This window comes from Phytophthora parasitica, assembly GCF_000247585.1.
Source record: "Phytophthora parasitica INRA-310 unplaced genomic scaffold supercont2.95, whole genome shotgun sequence".
NCBI lineage: Eukaryota > Oomycota > Peronosporomycetes > Peronosporales > Peronosporaceae > Phytophthora > Phytophthora nicotianae.
The window spans coordinates 150,819-151,420 of NW_008649081.1; positions in this window are offsets into that span (position 1 = coordinate 150,819).

The following is a 602-nucleotide window of genomic DNA, read 5'->3' on the forward strand; positions in this document are numbered from 1 at the left end:
AGTTGTCTCGTAACACAATAGTTCCAGAAAAAAGATAGAGAGTGGTTGCTGCTCCAGACAAGTTTCATAAAACAGCCAATTTGCCGCTGTTGGCAAGCATTGGTACGTAGCTTCCAGCGAGCGTCGAGCGGGTGCTGTAGTATGATTAAGGGCACTAGTGGAGAGGCTACTCGATCCTCCAAACCGAGCAACATTATGATCAAGGGGAAGGAAACAGCGTTGTTGCGTTTTCGTGCGGGCGAAAAGTTGAGTCTCTGTACAGAAATAGCCGTTATTAGGCCATTAATAAGGACATTTAAACTCTTATTAAGGACAACAGATGGCTCCCAGTCTGGAGCAGCAACACGTGCCAAAAAGATAATGAATCGTCTACTTGATGCGGACCGGTACAGTTTATCCATTTGTCGTCGTTCAGCGAAATATACTACTTAGCAGATTATTAGAAAGTAGTCTCGATTCTTTGAATTTATGGGTGTAAATATCGTGACTTTTCACGAAGACGACGACAACAACGTGCAAGAAGGGCTTCTGTATGGGAGGCAGGTGCTACGCAATTGGGACACAGTCCTCGTAGCTTGGTTAATTAAAGAAACCCGTTCGAG